General features: G+C 34.9%; 2 long non-coding RNA genes across 2 annotated transcripts in view; both read right to left on the reverse strand.

Moving 5' to 3' along the window:
- LOC136033685 (uncharacterized) overlaps nt 1-23,053 on the reverse strand; it is a 113,807-nt gene that overhangs the window by 50,343 nt on the left and 40,411 nt on the right. The window lies entirely within an intron of this gene.
- On the reverse strand, nt 156-15,523 carry LOC136033686 (uncharacterized). The gene is made up of 3 exons (XR_010618992.1): nt 15,448-15,523; nt 5,500-5,689; nt 156-604 (listed from the first exon to the last, which is right to left on the reverse strand). It is a non-coding gene; the product is annotated as an uncharacterized LOC136033686 (long non-coding RNA).

A 23,053-nucleotide genomic window follows, 5' to 3' on the forward strand; every position in this document is an offset into this window, starting at 1 on the left:
TTAAAGTTGAAAGTATACAATAGTTGTTCGTGTATAGTAAGTGCTCTTCATAAATTGTTTTGATAAACATAGTTATGTATTTATTTTAATTTTCTCTATCTTGTACTCCGTCCCTATGAACTATCTCTCAGAACAACAAGCAGTTTGCAAGAATATAAAGAAACAATATTTTATTGATTAAATTTATATTAAAATATAAAATAAAAAAATGTTGTTGTATGTTGAGTCAGGAAGAGGTTCTTTGTCAGGAGCAGAGGCCACATAATTGCACAGCTTCAATGAGCAGTAAATTCGTTAGGTGAAGGATAAGCAAAAAATTGAAGCAAAATTGATTAAAAATTTTTTGAGGGTTCTATTTTTTTAGTAAAATATAAAAAGGGGAGCAAAAAAAAAATATACGCGAATTTTACTGAGATTCTATTTAACTTGAGGTTTAGAACCCGTGTTTTTTTATTATTTAAACTTTAAAATTATAAGAAACCAGTTCTGCTGCACTGTCTTTTTATGTAAAAATAAGCGTCTATACACAAAAAGACGAATGCAACAGAGAACAGGCTTATACAGAGAGTACTTTCCGAAATTTACTGCCCAGCTACTTCATTATCTAGAAAAGAAAAGAAAAGTCAATCATTTGCAGACAATAGACAATATGTTTTTCCGAACTAAAAAATTTATAAAAAGATAAATTTTGAAGACTGGCTAAATACATTACAAGAGCGAAAACCTCAAGATGGCTGTGATGTCTGGTCAAGACCTTTTTTCTTCACATGTAATTATGCTTGCTATTAACAAATCTTTTTAGACTTTCCTGGAACATTTTGTGATATAGGAAAAGCACAGATACAAATGTGTTCCTTAAAACTGAATTAGTCAATACAAGATAAATACTAAATGTGAAAATGAGCACTACCTAAGGAGGGGCGGGGGTAGCATGGATTAGTTTTTGGCGGAAAAAAAAATTTCTGGGCAAAAACTTTCATGGGTAGATAAGTTGTGATTTAAAAAATTCACATTTTCTAAGAGCCCCACGGAGATAAAACCATCGAAAAAGTGATGAAGAACTAACATATTATACATATATATATATATATATATATATATATATATATATGATATATGAAAGACGCATTTGCACTATCAAGAACGGCTCAGGAGCGACTAAGGCCCAGCGGCCTTAGGGCAACTGTTTTGAGACTAGAATTGCTAACTGATTGCGCATGCAACTGTTGTGTGACCATGGCCTTGAGGAAGTACAAGTCAACTTGTAGTCAACCTGCAATTGTTCCCCAGCGAGAACCTCCAACCGGTACGACTTCAGTTCGGCATTGTGAAGGGACATGTTTGCACGGAGCATTAATGGGAGACAGTAACAACGGCCATCAAAGGGGTAAAATTAACCTGGACAATCTGTCTTGGCTTTTTTCTACAATTGGCCATGACTTCCACTTTTCCCACAACTATTCCCTTTCTTTTAAATTCAAGGAATTAAACATGAAAGTAGACTAGAAGTAGACTAATATCGTGATTGTCAAAATGGCTAGTATACAATAACTGAGCAGCTAGGGGTTTTAAGTATAAACTTTAAGGAGAAGGTTGAGAAGAAAATCAAACTGAATCATAAGAATATATGTGCATCCAGGTAGTCAAAAGAGCACATCTCCAATATTTTAGTAATTTCTAAGGGTATTAAGTTGAAACCTTCAATCATTGGTGAGGAGGGTGTCGAACAAAATCAAAGTATACTATATACACCTAAGTAGTCGAAAAGGCGCGTCTGCAAAATATCAAAAGCGGCTAAGAGTATTTATTAGACGCTTCCAGAGGATGCTGGGGGAGGATTCGAAACTAAATCGAAAGACACTAAGTGCATCCATTTCGTCAAAATGATGAACCTATAATATAACAAGAATTGCTTAAAGTATAAAGCTGAAACCTTCGGTGCATGTTGAGATAGATCCCGAACAAATTGTCATAAGACAGTATCCGCAACATGTTACGAACAGCTTTTGATATCAAGTTTAACTTTCAAGGAATGATCAGAGAGCAAATTGAATTCAACGATAAGATACTACCTGTATTCAGGTTGAAAAAAGGGCATATCAAAAACATCTCAGCAACTTCTTAGGGTATTAAGGCGACTTTCAGATAATTGTACAGATGGTACTGATCAAAATCAAAACGCACTATGTGCATCAAGGTTGCCAAAAAGACATATTGACAGTATCTCAGGAAGTTCCATGGACCACAGTAGAAACTTATAGGGAATAAACAAACATTGTACAACAAAGTCAAAAGCAACTGTGAACATAAAGGTAAAAAAAGGGCGCATATAATATTATTATAATATTTCAGGAACAACTAACAGTATTAAGTAAAAATTTCGAGTGAATATCGAGAGGTATATTGAACTAATTCAGGAGACATTAAGTGCATTATGAATGTCAATATGGCATATATGCAATAACTCGGGAACAATTACGAGTATTAAGTGGGAACTTTCAAGGAAAGTTGAGAGAAATGTTAAACTAAATCAAAAAACTCTGTCTTGAGGGAATGCCGATGGGGATATTGAACTAAATATGTGAACTGTATGCATCCAGGGTGTCAAAATGGTTCATCTGCAATACAGCAGGAACGGCTAAGATATTTGAAACTTTCTGTAAATATTGAAGGTGATGTTGAGCTAAATCAAATGACACTATCTCCATCCAGGATATCAGAATGAGACGTCTTCAATAGTTCATATACGGTTAATGGTATAGATTAACGCCTTAAGCAACCTAGCTGAAACTGTGAGGGAATATTGGACGGAAAGGACAAGTAGATACTAAATTTTGATTTGTTCAACGAAGGAAGTTCATCAGCGACAAAGAATGTTTGAAAAAAATGGTTGTATTGATTCTTAGTTAGAAAGTGTGTGTTATTAGTGTGTTATATTCTTAGTGTGATCTCTTTTTTTGATCTCATTAAAATTTCAGGCCGTGAAGACACCTCAATAAAAGTTTATCGCAGAATCGCAACTGGAAACAAATCTTGTAAGGGATTCTTCATCTCCTTTTTTTTTTTTTTTACAACAAATTGGAACTATATTAGCTAATATACTAGCTCAAAATGCATAAATGCAAACTAACAAGCTATTAAATCAAAATATAACACACAAAAATTCCTACAACGAAGTGTTTGATCATTATTCGTCTATATCAAAGGTTGTAACAGTAGATACGACGGAACAGCTTCACCCCCCAAAAATTCCCAAAATTGTTCACATTTTTAAAAATACTAGTACCCGTACCCAACCATTTGTAGTTCTATAATATAGCTATTTTTAGAATTTCTAGCAAAATTTTGTCCAGAATATGAAGAGCAACCCAAAATCTTTTTGCTTTTAATCATCAATAAAAAAAATATCAACAAAACTTACAGAAATTAAATTTTTTAACTTAACAAACAGAAGATGTTTCAACAAAAGAAGTTTTTTAAAATAAGTACAGAACTAATTTAAACCAAAGGGAAGCAGAAGTAGTGAAAAAAGTCATGCTTAAAACGTAAATAAATCATTATAAATAAACTAATGAAACCCTCTGACAGACCGTATTACAAACAGTAGGTGGTGTCGTAGGTAAATACCGCTTTGTAGGGCTGTAATGAGAGAAAGGTAGATATAGCTAGGGCACAATCTGCGGATAAAGGATGACAGATTACCAAAAATTGTCCTTTTCAGCCAACTGTCTATGGCTAAACAGAAAGCAGGTTGTCCGCAGTTGAGGTGGGAGGATGTTATAAGAAAGATTTAACGGGAATAGAAACTTCCTGGGAGGGTGTAAAGAGGGAGGCTCTGAATAAATTGGGATAGAGGAGCGTGCGTAGCTGTGTTGGACTCCAGTGGCTTGGTGCTGCGGTGACTTCTTCATAGTACTAGTAGTAAAGAGAGTGGAGGGGTTTCCCCCCTCCAACTCCCCCCAATGTCATCAGATCCGGTCGGGATTTAAAATAAGAGCTCTGAGACGAAATATCATTCCAAACATCAAATTTCATTAAGATCCAATCACCCACTCACAAGTTAAAAATACTTCATTTTTTCTATTTTTTGCGAATTAACCGGCCCCCACTCCCCCCAGATGGTCAAACCGGGAAAGCGACTATTTCTAATTTAATCTGGTCCGGTGCCTGATACGCTTGCCAAATTACATCGTCCTAGCTTACCTGGAAGTGAACCGGGACCGACAGACAGACAGACCGACAGAATTGGCGATTGCTATAAGTCAAGGTTAATACCAAGTGCCATAAAAACAAGGGCAGCTATAGAAGACTTTTAAGACAACTCTAAAACATCAATTTTACCCTATATTTCCTGACAAGCACCATATTGTATCCAATATCAATCACCACGTTTGGCCCTTTGGGGCTTGTGAGAGTATTTTTTTTAAAATAAACATCTTATCTTGCCACATTTTTTTACGGCAATTTTACAACACTTGCCATACCCAATTTTTTCTATCTTAACACTACCATAGCCTAGATAGTTGAAGACATCTGAATTAACAAAAGTTTGATTATTTGAAAAAGCCTTAGTTAAGTAATGACAGTCTGTAAACATACTAATTAATATGCAACATGGACTTTAATATTTTTACAATAAAAGCGCCCTTGCGACTGTAACATTTGTCTAATGATATGTCTTAAAACTCGGCAAATGATTGGTGTTTTTGACCCTCTTTGACCATTTTTTGAATTGAGGTAATTTACTTATGTTGTATGTTGTTATGCTGCTATGTTATTTATGTTGTTATTTTTTTTGCCTTGTTTTTTTCTTCTTTTTTTTGTGTGTTTACTCCACAGTTTAATGTACTTTGTGGGTTATAAATAAATTATTATTATCATTATTATTAGTAAATAGCAGACTCCTTACAAGCATCCTTATCGTACGTTCAATTCAAAATATCCCAGAAAAAATAATGAAGATTAAAGAGTAAGTCATTTCTACTCCCTATTAATCCGAAGCATCTTTCCCGAAAAACTACATATTCCGGTGATAAAAATATACCTTTTTAGGTTTGAAGTTTTCCCTCCCCCAATAAAGATTCACTGAACTTCCCTGTAATATTTTTAACTCAACTAAATGATTATGTATAATCGTTAGTATTTTTGTATAAGTAGTAATAACCATTGATTTTGCATTGACTACATACATATTTAGCGATAAATATGCCACCCCATTTCCAATAGTACTAAACCGATCAACTATTTCAAGATTTTCAATTAGTAGCATATTGGATCTCGTGAGTAATTTTCCCCTGTTACTTCAGCTAGAAGGGGTGGTTGAAGTAACATCGGAGATGTTGCTTCGACCAGAAATTGAAGATACTCTTAATGTTTTAACAGCCAAAAGTACTAAAATATTAGTAATATTTGAGTAAGGCATTATAGGCATTTGAGTAAAATTTCATCGGCATTTGAGTAAGGTCTTTCGTATATTGATAGTAAACTGTCTTTACTTACTTTTTTTAAAGCATCGTCGACAATGTGATCTCTTCGAACAGTAAACTATTGTAAAATATTCGAATTCCTTTTCCTCGTTTACTATATCACTCAAGTCCTTATTACAAAATTCTGACACAGGAATTTTTCCTTTTCTGTAGAGATTGACTGAGATGCCAAGCTCTTTACCAAGGTTGTCTAGAGGAGGAACCTATAATAAAGAAAGTCGGGACTTAAACTAGACCAGAGTTCGTTTCTCACAAAAACACATCTTACACAAAGCACTATAGTTCAGATTCGAAAAAAGTCTGAGGTTGAAAAATTACAAGCACTATTTTTCATATGATTTTTTATTTAGATGTAAGATATCAGAAGTCCCTAGATTTCCTTTTGGACAAAGGGGTCTAAATTTAGGAAAAGGTGGAGATTGGGACTATAACACTATAAACTGGTGGCGAGTTCAGAGCGATTGGGTTTGAAACCCAGGGAATCACTCTGATCCAAACATCTGTTGAGCTAGACCAATCTCCTAGAGAGAAAGGAGTTTCAAAATACCGGATAAAATGTATAATTTTTTCTGTCACCTTGATTCAGACAACATTCATACATTTCACTTGGAATTCAGGTACATATGGAATGAGGGTAGCCTTCCAACCTAGCCCCTTCCCAGAAATATATGTATATTTCACGATTCAAATATACCTGTATTTTTAATATTAAACACTTGTTTTGAAACAAAAGCTAAGAGCTCATATGGCACTTGTGACGAGGTCGGAAGAGCCAAGAGCTCATATGGTATGAGCTTTAACAAAATTTTAAGAATCAATAGATTGATTTAAAAGTAAAATCAGAGGCTTAATGCCGGTCGGGATTTAAAAGAAGAGCTCTGAGACACGACAACCTCTTAAATATCAAAATTCATTAAGATCCGATCACCCACTGGTAAGTTAAAAATACCTCATTTTTTCTAAATTTTACCTCTCCCTTCAGCCCCCCCCCCTCCAAAGATGGTCGAATCGGGAGAAACAACTTTATCAAGACAATTTGAACGGGTCCCTGACACGCCTACCAATTTTGAGCAACTACCAAATTTGACCACGCCTACCAAATTTGAGACTAGCACGTCCAGAAGCACCAAACTCGCCAAAGCACTGGACCCCCCCCCCCCAACTCCCCAAAAGAGAGCGGATTCAGTCCGGTTATGTTAGTAATATATCTACAACATTTGCTTATTCTATCCATTACGTTTCATCCCGATCTCTCCAATCTAAGCGTTTTCCATGATTTCGGTTTTCCTCTCCAATTCCCTCCAGTGTCACCAAATCTGGTCGGGGTTCCAAATAAGAGCTCTGAGACACGAGTTCCCTCTAAATATAAAATTTCATTAATATCAGGTCAACAGTTCTTAAGTTGAAAATACCTCAATTTTTCTATTTTTTTTATATATTAAAATTTCCCCCAAACTCCCCCAAAGAGACTGAATCCGTTCAGTTATGTCAATATACATAACTAGAACTTGTGCTTTTTCTTCTCATCAAGTTTCATCCCGATCTCTCTACTCTAAGCGTTTTCCTAGATTTCTGGTTTCCCCCTCCAGCCCCCTATGTCCCTGGATCCCATTCTAATTGAAAATAGAACATATGAGACATAGGATATTTTTATATATCAAGTTTCATTAAGATCCGATCATCCATTCGTAAGATAAAGATACCTCAATTTTCACATTTACCAAGATTTCCGGTTTCCCCTCCCACCCCCCCACCAATGCCACCAGATCCCGTCAGGATTTAAAATAAGAGCTCTGAAGCACAAGATCCTTCTAAATATAAAATTTCATGAAGATCTGATCACCCGCACGTAAGTTACAAATACCTCATTTTTTCTGATTTTCTGAATTAAGAATTGTGAATGTATAAAACCTTATAATTTTTAAAGAGTCCACAAATATTTACAGTATATAAGAAAACATTAATCTTTCTCAAGGCAAAAAAGCGGTTAAAATTGAAGGAGAAGAGTAAAATGAAGGAGAAGGTTAAAATTGCAACGTTATAACAGTAGCGTCACTCTTATCATATTCAGGGGGTATGTTTTGCAGGGATTCTAGTAAAAATTCTCGAAAATCGCTTAAACTAAATAAAGAAGTAAAATCATTGGTATCACAAGAATCATCTTAATTGCATTTGTGGTAAAAATCCCATTGGGCTTGACTAATAATCATCTTTTTAATCGAAATAAAGGTAGTAGGCGCGCTTAATAGATGTCTTGTCTACTATTAACACTATTGGTTGGTTACTATTTCACAGATAGCGAAAATTATCATAAATCTTGATACATTTCTTGTGCTTACGGTCCTGCACCAGTCACTAAAATTTTCAAACGAACAGTTCTTCCCTTCCTTTTAACATCGTACTTTATTTGAATAACTAAGGCCTTGATATTGATCGCGAGTAAGGGAGACTCGGCAAACCATTTTTATTACCGCTCTGGTGCAGAGTGTTACAACTTAACCAGATTTGAGGTGTGAATACATTTATTAATCTTATTGAAGGAGGTTGGACATCCTACATTACGGGGATAGAGCTTCGATCAGAGAGTCTTTTATAACAATCAAGCGTGCTCTCAGAAGCCAAAGAGTCTTGCAAGACTATTAGTTGATAGAAGCTTGCACAATACAACCTTATTGATGATAAGGAGGAGGAAGCCTTTCAGGTGGACTGGACTCATGGTTTTGGGCTTATTCACTCTAAATTCTTAACAACATTTGATTCTAGACACCAGGGGATCTGCCAAATGAGGTTGGTGGATCTCAACAAAACGTTAGTTAAGGCAACAGTCCAAAGAAAGCAACCCAAGACTTAGATTCAAAGTTTTGTCTTTTCATGACCGGCCCCTTAGCTGATCCCTGTGGACGGATTAGCAGAATTCGAAGTTTTATTGCGTCAGAAGTTTTAGCACCCTTTTTCAGATTCAGAGTGATTGGAGGATGGATGCCTCCCCCAAACCTTGCATTTTCCCGAAATGCGTCTGATGAAAATTTTGAGATGGCCATTTGTTGTTGTAGAAACTTCGAAAAGAGCTCACTCGATTGAAAATTGAAACGGAGAGTGCCCTTTTAATAGTCAAAAGAGATTGGAGGGCAACTAACCCCCTTCTACGCCCACCATTTTCCCAAACAGATCTAATCAAAATTTTAAGATAGCAATTTTGTTTAAGGTAATTAAAAGGTCTGGAAATCATGTTTTCGAGGATGAAGCCCCCCCCCCCCAAAGCCCTCAGGGCAGGAGATATAAGTTATACCCTGGGGAAAAATAAGGTATATATATAAAGGATGTAAAACTCTGGAATGGGCTCATTTGATTGGAAATAATATGTTCTACGGAGCGAATTGAAACGGAGAGTGCCCTTTTAATAGTCAAAAGAGATTGGAGGGCAACTAACCCCCTTCTACGCCCACCATTTTCCCAAACAGATCTAATCAAAATTTTAAGATAGCAATTTTGTTTAAGGTAATTAAAAGGTCTGGAAATCATGTTTTCGAGGATGAAGCCCCCCCCCCCCCCAAAGCCCTCAGGGCAGGAGATATAAGTTATGCCCTGGGGAAAAATAAGGTATATATATATAAAGGATGCAAAACTCTGGAATGGGCTCATTTGATTGGAAATAATATGTTCTACTGCCCTATTTCAGATTCATAGTACCAGACAGTGGATCAGACCCCCATAACTAGTATTTTCCCGAAATGCATCTGATAGAAATTTTGAGATGGTCATTTATTGGCGTAGAAACTTCGAAAGAACTAATTCGAATGGAAATTGAAAGGTTTAGTGCTCTTTTTAATAGTTGAAAGTGATTGGAGGAAAACCAACCCCCAACATATCCACCATTTCCTCAAGCACATTCAATCAAAATTTTGAGATAGCCATTTTGTTCAACGTAGTTGAAAACTCCAACATTATGTCTTTGAGGATGACCCCCCCCCCCCCAAGAGCCCTCAGGAGAAGGGTTCGTAAGCTATGCCCAGGGGGAGATATAACTTAAACATAGAAAGGGTGATCGTATAAACTTTTGGTAATCAAGGATTGGTTAATTGGATTGGTAATCAAGAGTTCTAGTACCCTTTTTTTTAATTAAAAGTGATCAGTTAGGTGGATTCCCCCCCCCCAAAAAAAATCTCGTATTTTTCTGAAATGCATCTGATGGTTGTTTTGAGAATTTTGAGATGGTCATTCGTTGTCCAAAGGACTTAAAAAACAGCTCATTTGATTGGAAATTGAGAGAGCCAGTGCCCTTTTTAATAGTCGAAAACACTTGGAGGGCAACTAACCCCTCTCCCAAGCCCACCATTTCCCCAAACATATCCAGTCAAAATTTTGAGTTAGCCATTTTGTTCAACGTAACTGGAAGGTCTGGAAATTATGTCTTTGGGGATGACAAACCCCCAGAGCACTCAGGGCAAGGGTTGTAGGTTATGCCCTGGGGTTGTATATATATATATATATATATATATATATATATATATATATATATATATATATATATATATATATATATATATATATATATATAGAAATGGTGATCATATAGCCCTTTGACAGGGAAATATTGGATTCTTAATCAGAAATTTTATTACTCTTTTTAGATTCAGAGTGGCCAGAGAGCGGATACCCCTCCCAACTCCTCGTACTTTCCCGAGTTATGTTAGTAATATATCTATAACATTTGCTTATTCTATCCATTACGTTTCATCCCGATTTCTCCAATCTAAGCGTTTTCCAAGATTTCGGTTTCCCTCTTCAATTCCCTCCAGTGTCCCTAAATCTAGTCGGGATTCAAAATAAGAGCTCTGAGACATGAGTTCCCTCTAAATATAAAATTTCATTAATATCAGGTCACCAGTTCTTAAGTTGAAAATACCTCAATTTTTCTATTTTTCCCGAATTATCATATCCCCCCAAACTCCCCCAAAGAGACTGGATCCGTTCAGTTATGTCAATATACGTAACTAGAACTTGTGCTTATTCTTCTCATCAAGTTTCATCCCGATCTCTCCACTCTAAGCGTTATCCTAGATTTCTGTTTTCCCCCTCCAGCCCCCTATGTCCCTGGATCCCATTATAATTGAAAATAGAACATGAGACATGGGATCTTTTTATATATCAAGTTTCATTAAGATCCAAACATCCATTCGTAAGATAAAGATACCTCAATTTTCACATTTTCCAAGATTTCTGGTTTCCCCCTCCAACTCCCCCCAATGTCACCAGATCTAGTCGGGATTTAAAATAAGAGCTCTGAAGAACAAGATCCTTCTAAATATAAAATTTCCCTAAATATAAAATATCTCAGGTCTCAGACCTGGTAATGTTCATATTTTTTTTACATACTCCTAGATGCATAGGCTAACAGATAAACAAAAAAGATACATGGCTTTTTCAAATATTTGACTGACATTCAACATTATTTATGAGTAACAAAATTACAGACCAACTAAAAGAATATGCAACTTGAAACATTTGGTTTGAAAGTAAATTAAAGTTTTAAGATGGAGTAAGCGGACACCAAAATGACAAATCCTCAAGCTTGTAGGAATCAATTTAATGTCTGGAATCAATTTAATTCAATTTAAAAATGTTTGTTCCCATCATAGCTACTACTTTCTCAATGTGTTTGAAAAATATCAAACAGTATGCATAGATTCATTAAAAAACACAACAAGCCAATAAAAAAGTGACTAAGAAGTGTATCTTTAAGTTTTTCAAAACAATTGTGTGAAAAAAAATATTTTTAATTAACCTAGACAAAAAGACAAGTTGGTCTGTAATTTTGTTACTCATAAATAATGTTGAATGTCAGTCATGTCAAAACTTCTGTGAAGAAAAAACTAAAATCACTTAAAATGAATCTGATGATGAACTAATGATTGAATTGGATTCATTTGAATCTAGAAATGTCTCCCTTTCACAAAAAAAATGCAGCCTTAGATGATTTGGGTTTAACTCTAATTAAACGTGATAATTTGTCATCACATAGTAAGGGATTGCATTACAAAAGAAAAGTTGAAAAAGTAACAAAAGAAGTAAAGAAAAAATCTCCAAAGCTCTAGATCATGACATTGAAATGTCAGAAGAAAAAATAAATTTTATCAAAAAATCAGAAGATTTTGATAAGCTTGTGGGCCTTTTAAAAGAAAAACTTATGTCTGTTGGGAGATCCCAAAAAGTCAAGATTCTGACTTAGGTGCCTGAAAAAAGTTGCTACAGAATTTCAGGTGACCGAATATATGGTAGAACAAGCAAGAAAACTTAAATGAGAAAAAGGTATCCTAGCTATCCCTGACCATAAAAAAGGTAACACGCTCCAAAAACACAGTTAAACTTGTGACAGACTTTTACCAAAGTGATGAGAATTCAAGAGTTTTACCCAGAGCAAAAGATAAAGTGAGCATTAAAAAAATATTTATATGCAAAAAAGACTTATTCTCAGTAATTTGAGAGAGCTTTACTCTTGTTTTAAATGGGAATGCCCCAACTTGAAAATAGGATTCCCGAAATTGTGCAGTATAAGACCAAAGTGGTGTGTCCTTGCTGGGTCAGCAGGTACCCATACAGTATGTGTATGGAGCATGCACCAGAATTTGAAATTGTTACTAGATGGTGTAAAAATTGAAGAAAGTTACAAAGATTTGATCAAGATGTTGGTTTGTAATGTTGGAAACAGTGAGTGTATGCTATGCCATTGTGACAACTGTCTGTCTGATGATGCCCTGATTGAATATTTAACTGCAAAATTGAGTGAAGATTATGATTCAGAAGAAGAAATAATTATAAGCCAATGGGTTAATACTCACAGGACAGAAATGGTTAACCAATCAATCAGCATTGAAAGCTTTATTTCTTTACTGAGCAAATTGGTAGAAAACCTAATCCCATATTCATATATTACAAAATCACAGTCTAATACATTCAAAAAACTGAAAGAAGATCCGACTTTGAATACAGCAATTGTAATAATGGAATTCAGTGAAAATTATTCTTACACCATTCAAAATGAGTTCCAAAGTTATCATTGAAACAGAGGTGGAGAGTTATCACAGAACCAATGATGTTATCCAGATGTTAGACAGCAGCATTTTGCTAAACCAAGGATAAGGTCACTCAAATGGACTGGTTGGTTTTAGTAGCTTTTAGGCAAAGCCCTATTTTGGCTGCAAGAAATTGATGGTTGGTGAGACAACTCGGTACGGACGACAGCCATTGCCAGCACATGATTATATAATCAATATATACAAAAAACATTTCAGGAGGGGAGGTAGACCTACCCTCTGGATATGGCCTTGCTTGCATCTTGCAAGGACTTCTTTCTCTTTCATGAAATTTTCACACCTTAGGACACTTCTTTTCTATGACATTTTTCAATATATGTTTGTTTGTAACCATTTACATGGTTTCAATATAGTTGTACCAAAGTCCAACGTTTCAATCTTTTTTTCTTTAGCTGTTTTAATGTATGGTCACAGGAAACAAACGAACATATGTGTACTTCATTCATACATAAACTATATATATATATATATATATATATATATATATATATATATATATATCAAACCTAGCATTGGTGTCTTAGCTGTCCTAGTCAAGCAATTAGCATGCCCAGAAGCAGAGAGAGAGAGAGAGTTATCACAGAACCAAAGTTACTACTAGAACACAATTCATCCAGTTGGACTCAACTTGAATATATTTAAAATCAGCATTAAAATGTGATTCTTTTGATGTAGCTATTGGTATCAAAATTCCATTTTTTAGAGTTTTGGTTACTATTGACCAGGGTCACTCCTTACTACAGTTTGTTACCACAAACTGTTTGTAAAGGATGATAAAGTTTTAATTTCCAACCATTGTTTCATAAGTGATGATATACAACATGACACTTGTTTTGTGAATTACGTACAAAAAGAAATTTTGAAGTAGCTGAAAGAAAATCACCCCAAAATAAACCAATTTTATTTCACACAATAAACCAATTTTAATCCAGTTCATTATTTCACTGACGGCTGTGCTGGTCAATACAAAAATAGAAATAGTTTCAAAAACCTAACAAACCATCATGAAGACTTTAGAATGAAAGCCAAACATTCATTCTTTGCAACAAGCCACAGGAAATCAATATGTGATGGCTTGAGGGGAACTATAAAGAGAATTTGCCAGCCATCAACTTTCAGATGAAAATCAAATCAAGACAGAAACTGCAGTTTATGATTTCTGTAAAGTCAACATAGAAAAAATAAACTTTCACTTTATTGACAAAAAAATGCTGAAGCTTTTAGATTGGAGTTAGCGTCACAATTTTTAAATGATGGTTTTAAAATTTTTCAATTATTTCAAACCACTAAATACAAATCAAATTGAAATAAGGAGGACTACTGATAGTCCTAATCCTACTCTCTGTGTAGGATCTGTCTAATTGAATGTTTTTTAAATAAAATGAATTTGAATTTATTTGAATTTATATACTCTAATGTTTTTTTATTCTGCTATGGATTGGGTCTGCATTCAACCATCTTTAAACCATTATGTGGCTGCAAACTACAATGGAAAGTGGTACTTTGGACTTGTTAAAATTGTGTTTCATGAAGAAGAAAATGTTGAAATTCTTTTTCTTCACCCTCCATGGCCTGCTGCCAGCTTTTACTGGCCTCAAAGAGAAGACTTGTGCATAATACCTTTGGAGCACATTATCAGTCAGTATAGTTGATCAAGCACTGTAATCAAGTAACACTGGCAGAATGGACTACTTCAAAAAAGAGTGTATCAGAAAAACAGAAGAGTGTTGGATGAAGTGGAAAAAATATAACAAGCAGAACTAATAATTACTGTAAAAGATATTGATTCTTAGACTTCAGTTTTTATTTTATTTCACATTTATTACAAGTAAGTAAACCACAAATTTATAATTTCTTAATAATATTCTACTTTTTGGAATATTAACTAAACATGTGAAAAAGCCATACATCTTTTTTGTTCATATGTTAGCCTATGTATCTAGGAGTATGTAAAAAAAAAATGAACACTTTACCAGGTCTGAGACCTGAGATGTTGCAATTTTAGTAAATCCTAGCAGTGGTTTACAAATAAAAAATATATTCTGATTATAGTATTTTTATTATTTATTGGAGTTGAGAAAGGTTAGTGAATGTATTTTTTCTTGATTTTAAATATTTTGATCAAATATTATGCAAAGTTTCATGGTGATATCTAAAATAGTTTTAAAGATAATATTTTAATAAGCTACAAGTTACATTGCAAGATGCAAAATTGCTTTAAATTAAGAAAATAAAAAAATTTGTAGAAAAAAAACTATAAGAGATAGAGAAATAAAATTTGGTATTTATCAATAGGATTGCAAATGCAACAATTGTGCCAAGTTTTATCAAAATCTAAAGAGGTGGCTGTCATGACCTGGTGGACTTGACATGGAATGACCCACTGTCCACCACAAAATAAACTGAGGCATCCCTACCCACATAAAAGATATCACATTTCTTATCCTTAGATATATCACTGTGATGATGGTCATTAATTAAGCAACTAGGATAGAATATAATGGTGGTAAGCTTCCTACTCTTGCTTCTTGTTTACAGTTGGGCCTACTCAGAGAAAAATCAACATTCTGACAACCTATTAGCCTATTTATTTATTGAATTAATAGTCACCGAGGAATGAATTAATAAATCATTTTACAATAATAAAAGTATTGACAATACAATGTTGTGTTCACTTCGGGCAGGAGTGCTTATATACTAACATCCAACTAAGTTTTAATACCATTTTCTAAATAACAATTGGCTGTAGTGACATCACAGTTGTCTATTTACAGCCATTTAAATTAACCATCTCATGATTTTACCATCTTTCCCTTAAAAGAAATACTAAAATCTAAACTACAAGAGGATACAAACGTTCAACTTACCAAACCTGATTGAAATAGAAAAATAAAGTACTGCCAACCAACCCGCCATATTTCTTACGTTGCTGTTTATGTTGCTATTTTTCAATGATTAAAATGAAACGGGATAATAGAAAGCCTTAAGAATGGCTCAGATGACGTTCGTAAAGTTTGTAAAGTTGTCCGCAAAGCTCTAAAAGTTGCTTCGTTAGCCTTCCTTAAACCTTTACGTGAGTAAGCATTAAAGTTAAACTTTAGTTAACTTTTTCGAAAAGTTCGTAAAGATGACCAATATGGAAAGAGTTCCAGAGAAAACTTATAAAAGGATTTGGAAGTGTGGAATCAGGAAACTGAAGATATGCTAATTTCTTTAGTCCAAAAGACAATTCAAACCTTTTTTTCTAGGCCACTCAAATATAAACTGTTTTCCTACCATTTCCATTAAGTGTGAATTTTCTTATTAGATTAGAGGACAACTACCCACCCCCACCCATTGCCAATTTTAAGTGCCCCCTCTCCTCAGCACTGATCAAAATTTTGGGATCGTCGTTTTGCTCATACTGGTCAGAAGATCTAATAGCTATACTTCCAGAGATGCAATGCCCCCCTCCCATATCCCCGGGAAAGGATTTAAATTATTGAATTTGCCCATTGTTTACAAGCAGAATTTATCATTTGAAGAAGGGGTAATATTTCATTCTGGGTGTATCCGAAAAGGCTAAGGGTATTAAGCTGAAATTATGGAGGATGTTGAGGGGTTTGTTATGCTAAATCAAAAGGCACTACCATTCAGTTTATTAAATAAGAGGGTATTTTAAATACGGCTGAGAGTATTAAGTTGAAACTTAGAGGATGTTGAAAAGTGGTTGGAGAGCCGCCAGCCCTCTCTAAGGACCTTTTTATCCGCCTTTCTTTCAAAAATATTCCATATTATTTAGTAATAGACTTTTTGTTCAAGATAGTCATAAGCTTCAACGACTATTAATATGGGAATGACATAGCCCCCCACAGCTTTGAAAAACGACACCGGACACAGTAAAACACACTGTGTACGTGCTGGTTTTCAGAAGGACGTACCATCAATATATAAGGAATGTCTGAAGGTATTAAGTTGAAAATTTTAGGGGACGTCGAAAAGTTTTTGGAAGGCAGCAAGCCCCCTTGCCCCTTTTAGATGCTCCCTTTTCCCATCACTAAGAAAATGTTTGGAAAATCTTCTTTTTTCGAAACAGTAACACTCCAGTAACTGTTCCTCCGTAAATGCAATCGCCCCCCTCTCCAACTTCCCCGGGACAAGGTTTACAGATTTTGCAATTTACCCTCTTTTATATGCAGGATTTATCATAAAGAAAAGGGAGAGCTATATTCTTGGTGTGTTTGAAAAGGGTAAGGGTATTAAGGTGAACCTTTAGGGAATGATGTGGAGCATTTTAAACCCAATTTCAAGATACTATATGCATCCTGTTATCAAAATAGTGTATATGCAATATCACATGAATTGATGAGGGTATTAAGTTTAAACTTAATCAAAAATAAGGAAAAATTGAAGACCTTTAAATAAGATGCACAAAACGAGTTGGCTGTTTGTCGTAAAGAATGCACTAGTGTTGCCTATAGTAAAACGTCACAAGACTTAAATGCATTATTATTATTGTTATTAATTTACCAGAGGCATTTCATTTGGAAGGGCTGATCGCACAAACTTGGGAAAAGGCTTATATGATTGCAATGTTGAGGAGGATGTTAAAAAGTGTTCGGAGAGCAATCGATCTCCCTAGAATTCTCTTTTTAGCTGCCCTTCCTCCAAAGACATTTGATCAAAATTTTGGAATATCTCGTTCAAAATAGTCAAAAAGTCTAATAACTATACTCCAGGGATGACGTAACCCCCAGACTCCCTGGGGTAAGTATTTTAAGTTATATAATTTGTCAATTGTTTATATAAAGGGTTTTTTGTTGGGAAAATAGGGCATGTTTCACCCCAAGTCTCCAAAAAGGTAAAGAATATTATGTTGAAATTCAAAATGTTGAGGGGGTGTAAAATATAATGAAAGCACATTGTGTGCAGGATGGGTGTCAAAAGGTCACAAGAGAAATGTTGTAGAAGAGCTAAGGGTATATACAATAGCATATAACCTCCAAACACTTTAACATAACCGGAAAACCAGGTCGAAGCACATTCAATATTAGAAAAAACTTACATTTTTTGACAAACTTTGTATCCTGATTCTTACAGTTCCATGGATAATATTTATGATATTATTGTTTTTCCGAAGTACCCAAAACTATGGGACTTCACTCGACATTAAAAAAAAAACAACTAAAATGCAATAAAATAAACAAAAATGAATAATGTTCATTCAGCTCTTGTATTTCGGACTATCAAACCCATGAGCATAGCAATTAGCTAACTTAAAATTTAAATAGACAGCATTTAGAAAAAGAAAAGTTGGGGGGGATACAAACAGTCTGATTGCTCTTGACATTTAAAAATTTATCTAGAGATTCCAATTTAAACTGCAATTTCTAATCATTTGAGTCCCCTTCGAAGTTATTACGACCTTTTCCGGGGGCATAAAATTCAACTCTTCCCACGGGTTTGGGGGGGCAAGGGTATGTGAACCTTGAAGTTTTGTCATCTGATCGTTGAAAAATTTCAAACAAAATGGTTATCCCAAATTCTGAGTGGGTGCATTTGGGGAAAAGAGGGTGAAGGGGGGGGGATATGTGTCCAACATCACTTTTTATAACTCTTAAAAAGTTAATTAGAGATTTCAATTTGCAATCAAATAAGCCACCTCTGATGTTTACACGATCACCCCTTACAAAAACCTTATCTGCCCCCTCCTTTGGGGGCCATAACTTACAACACTTCCCCCAGGCTATGTTCACCCCTGAGCTTTTGTTATTTGATCTTTAAACTATTTTGAACAAAATGGAGATTTAAAAATTTTGATCAGATACATTTGGGAAAAAGGGGCCTTACAGGGGAGGGAGGGGGTAGTTGCCCTCTGATCATTTGTGACTAGAAATTTCAAATTAGAATCAAATATGGCATCTCCGAAGTTAATCCAATTTACAACCCTTACCCGAAGGTTCTGGCGGGCTGTGTTATCCCTGTAGTGTTTGGTGATCTTTGGTAAATTTTTAACAAAATGGCTATATAAAATTCAATCAGACCCTTTTGGGGAAGAGAGGGCTGGTGGAGGAAGCGAGGAGGGGTTATTGGCAACCAGATCACTTTTGACTCTTAAAAAGGGAATTAGAACTTTCAATTTCTAATCATATGAGTTCCCCCGAGTTGTATACGACCACGTATTCCATAAGACTTTATATGCCCCCACAGCATAAATCACAACTCTTCCCAGGCTCTAGGGAGGGGGGAGGTTATGTTGACCCTGAATATTTTTTTATCTGATTGTTGGCCTATTTTGAACAAACTAGCAATGTCAAAATTTTGGTCCGATACAACCGTGGAAAAGGGAGTAGGTTTGGGGAGGGGGTAGATACCTTCCGATCCCTTTTGACTCATAAAAATGTAACTAGAACTTTCAATGAGTCACCTCTGAAGTCTCTAAGACCCCCCCCCCCCTACATAAACCCTTATATGGCCTAGGAACATAGCTTATAACTGTTGCTCCAGTGCTTTAGGGGTTCGTGTCGACTCCAGAGTTTTCATTATCGCATTTTCGAACTATTTTTAACAAAATGGCTAATTCAAAATTTTGACCACATGGGCTTAGGGAAAAAAGGACGTGGTGGGAGAGGGGTTGTTGTTCTTTGGTCTCTTTTTTTACTCTGTAAAAGGGAACCAGAGCTTTGAATGTCCAATCAAATGAGCCCTCTATAATGTTTATACGAGCATCCCTTCTTTAAGAACCATATATGCCCCCAGAGAATAACTTATAAAGCTTACCCCCGGACCCTTGGGAGTTGTGCCGACCCTGAGTATTATTATCTGATGTTTCGACTATTTAAAAAAAAAATAGTTACATCAAAATTTTTGTCGGATGGGTTTGGGGAAAAACGGGTTGGGAGAGGGGGAGGGGCTAGTTACCAGATGATCTCTTTTGACTCTAAAAAAGTGAAATAGAAATTTCAATTTCCAATCAATGAGCCCTCTTAAGTTTATTGGAGCATTCCCTTTACAACAACCATATATGCTCCCAGGATATAACTTACAACGCCTGCCCCCAGGCTATATGGGTTGTGCAGACCCTGAAGTTTTCGTTATAGGATCTTCAAACAACTTTAAAAAATGGCTATCTCAAAATTCTTTATCCGATGTTTTTGGGAAAGAAGAGCGTGGGAGGGCTAGTCGCCCTCTGATCTCATTTGACTCTTAAAAAGTGAATTGGAACTTTCAATTTCCAATGAAATGAGCCATCTTTGAGGTTTATACGAGCATCCGTTCTATAAGAATCATATATGCTCCCAGGACATAACTTAAAAAACCATACGCCCAGGCCCTGAGGTTTGTGTCGACCCAGGAGTTTTTGTTAAATGATCTTTTAACAATTTTTATTAAAATGGATATCTCAAAATTTTTATACAATGTATTTGGGGAGAAAAGGGCGTTGGGGATGGCTAGTAGCCCTCCAATCTCTTTTGACTCTTAAAAAGGTCACTAGAACTTCTGATTCAAACCGAATGAGTCCCTTCTGAAGTTTATGCGATGACCCCTTCCATATGAAATGCCTTTGGGAAAAAAATGATGAAACATTAGAGCCGTATGACCTTTGCTATAAGCAATGCCATAGCATCGCCTCTGATTGCGCTAAAAAGAAAAACTAATTTTCATATATTTTAAGAAAATAAAAAAGATAGAATAAGATCTAATCTCTTCTTCAATAAAATGTTTCAACATGAATAAGAAAGACTCTGAGCGCGTTGTCGATTTCACCTTTTCTTTTTCTCTCGTCTTCTTGCACACATTCTTAGGGTCCCTATTAAGGTTTATGTAATATCTACATGAAAACTATGATGCTAGTAATCACAACGTTTCTTTAGGATTTTTATCACTGAACTATGCAGAGTTACTTCCAAACGAGAAGATAGGGAACAGTTGACCAAATAATATCGGGAATTTCAGTTGATGGCTAAAAATGTTCAGTCTTTTAGAATTTTGGTCGATGATCAACTGGATTACAACCAAAGAAAACATGGTGAGAGTTTTTCAGAAGTTAGAATGCAATTTCTTCAAAGAGAAGAATGGCAGATACCCCAAATTAAATATCAGCATTAACTATAATAGCTCCAATTTTCAGCTTATAATACATCATGTTGGAATCATTAGATTTGAATGGAGGAAGAACAAATCCATGCTATAAAATTTTTGCTCAAGCCCTAGCTAGATCTCAAAAACATAAGGTCCTGATATTTCTTGGAAAAAAGATTTCTAATGTCTTATTATCTAAACCTTTTCTACAATGCTATTAAAAAAATACATGTGAATGTGCCAATTGGTCTGATTGATCTTAGCACCATTTAGCATTTAGCACCATTTAGAGGTAAACATGACTTATGATTTTTTTGGAAAATCCCGCAAATGTGATAGGAGAAATTGTTAATAAAGCACTTGTTAAATGAAAAATTCAAACAGTGGATACTTAAGGGATAATCCCTGATACTGTTTATGATATTTTCTTTGAGCATTCAATTTGTCCTCTATTTTATTTTGTCTTTCAGTCCATTACATTTTCAAGATGTCGATTTTTGCTACGAATCTTCAGATAAAAATTATCTATCTATATATTAGTTGTAACTGTATCTAACACCATTTTATTACGAAATTTCAAATACAAGGTAAAACAAAATTATAATAATAACGGAACCAGAAATATAACATCATAGACCATCACCTTTAAGGTAGGTTTTATCTTAAATAGAAGACATCAAAACATAGAGCTAATAACAGATCTAAAACCATAGGCATTTCATGCAATATTGAATCAAACATAATCAAAAAAAAAAAAAAAAAAAAAAAATGAAAGAAGTATCCTATGAAATTATAATTCATCCTTTACGCTTTCATTGACAATCATAGGCTTAGGAATTTTTGAATCTTCTTGAGCATTCAATAGAACTTCGTCACTACTTCTATTTCTTTCTTCACTAAAAACTTCTTCTTTGATTTGAAATTTCGTAGTATTATCTTTTCCTGCTTCTTCTAAAGCACGTTTAACGTCGCTGAATATCTCATCAATTGTTACTTTAGTGCTCCAAGTTTTGATCACCCTCCAAGTTTTGATTAGAAATGATCAGTTACCATTTCTAATGAATGTAGTCGTAAGAAAAAGATTATTTATATTCTACTACAACTACTAACAACTCAGAACGGCAAAAATCGCCAAAGGCAAATGCATATGAACATATCGCTGCAATAACCAACTCCATTCAGAGTTTCGATCTTAGTAAACTCCCATGGTATTCTCGCGAAATCTTGACCTATTATCTCTTCCTACTAGAGGCCTTCAAGGGCGTCTTGCTTTGCGTTTTGCTCCAGCTGGATTAACAAAAAGCAGAACTTTTGGTTGCATATCATTCTTCATTTATAAAAGATACCCAAGCATTATTGGCCTTCTTTTTTTCATTTATATCTTAACGTTACCTGGGTAACGGGATTGATTTTTAAAACGTACCCAAGCTACCTTGACGTGCTTTTTTCATTTATATCTTAATGTGAATAGGACAATGGGATTCATTTATAAGATGTACTCAAGCCATATTGAGGTTCTTTTTTTCATTTATATCTTTACGTTACCACGAAAACAGGATCCATTTATGAAATGTACCCTAGCCTTGGTGTTCTTTTTTATTTATATCTTAACGTTACCAGGATTAAGGGGATGGAATAATGTGTTTATTTCTATAGCTTCTTGTTTAACTTCTTACAAAACAAGCATTGGAGAGAAAAAATAAGCCTTTCCAATTGGCTTGAAAAATTTTCAAGTAGATACTTTGAGAATTTTAAGACTGTGGGTGAATTTGTCCGTGTGGGCATGGTAAATTGATGAACTTCAAATATGTTAAGGTTAGTGAGGTTTTTATTGTGTTTCTCAATTTTTATAAAGATCTAAGTTTCCATTCTGTTACTGAAAACATGTAAATTATTTTCAATCTGACTCCAATCTTAATCCGATATTTGAATCAAACACATATTTGGAACCGAACGGAAATGACAGCACTGAATCTCAGAACGAACAGAAACTAAGCCACAAATAAAGTCCAACTCAAAACAAACAGAAATTACCATAAATGGGTGCGCTGTTGGTAGCATCTCCACCCCAAAGTCTGGCTCTAGAGTGTCATTTGCGCTTTAGAGGAAACAAGTAAATTATTTTCACATCTAACTCCAATCTTAATCCGATATTTGAATCAAATAAATATTTAGAGTTAGTACAAAAAACTAAATCTTTTTCCTATAAGCTCATGAACAAGTTGGTGTTTCTACGGATGAAAAAATTTAAACAGAATGAAACGGGCAGCAGTGAAACTTAGAGCGAACAGAAACTAATTCATAATTAAAGTCCAACAACAAACACAAATTACCATAAATGGGTGCGCTGTTGGTACCCTTTTCACCCCAAGGTCTAAACTGTCATTAGCGCTTTACCGAAAACATGTAAAT

Source organism: Artemia franciscana, chromosome 12, assembly GCF_032884065.1.
Source record: "Artemia franciscana chromosome 12, ASM3288406v1, whole genome shotgun sequence".
In the NCBI taxonomy this organism is placed as follows: domain Eukaryota; kingdom Metazoa; phylum Arthropoda; class Branchiopoda; order Anostraca; family Artemiidae; genus Artemia; species Artemia franciscana.